At 52.9% G+C, this 399-nt stretch overlaps 1 protein-coding gene across 1 annotated transcript in view; it reads left to right on the top strand.

The window, feature by feature from the left end:
* ESR2 (estrogen receptor 2 (ER beta)) overlaps window positions 1-399 on the top strand; it is an 84,177-nt gene that overhangs the window by 58,767 nt on the left and 25,011 nt on the right. The gene's annotated exons all lie outside the window — the stretch shown is intronic.

Genomic DNA, 399 nt, shown 5'->3' with positions numbered 1-399 from the left:
GAATTATTTGTACTGTGTGCCAGGTGCTGTGCCAGGCCATTGGGGGCGGATGTGACATAGGTCAATAGGACTTTGTCCTCACCCTTGAGAGTAGATTACTTGAGGGACATGGATGCAGGAGCCATAGAACACTAAGCTGGGGGAAGCGCAGGGGGTGATGGGATGGGGTGGGGTGGACGAGCTCTGTGCCGGAGAGCTGGGGAAGACTTCAGTGTCACCATGGCTTCCTCAAGGGAAGGAGTCTCAGCATCTTTTTGTCCCTATAGTAACAAGGGCATGGAACATCTGCTCAGCATGAAGTGCAAAAACCTGGTCCCCATGTATGACCTGCTGCTGGAGATGCTGAATGCCTACACACTTCGGGGTCAGAGCACTAGAGATGGCGGATATAAAGTGGCT

The sequence above is a fragment of the Galeopterus variegatus genome, unplaced genomic scaffold, assembly GCF_000696425.1.
Source record: "Galeopterus variegatus unplaced genomic scaffold, G_variegatus-3.0.2 Scaffold231, whole genome shotgun sequence".
In the NCBI taxonomy this organism is placed as follows: Eukaryota; Metazoa; Chordata; class Mammalia; order Dermoptera; family Cynocephalidae; genus Galeopterus; species Galeopterus variegatus.
Note: the sequence above shows the minus strand (reverse complement) of the source record. Positions and strands in the feature narration are given on the sequence as shown.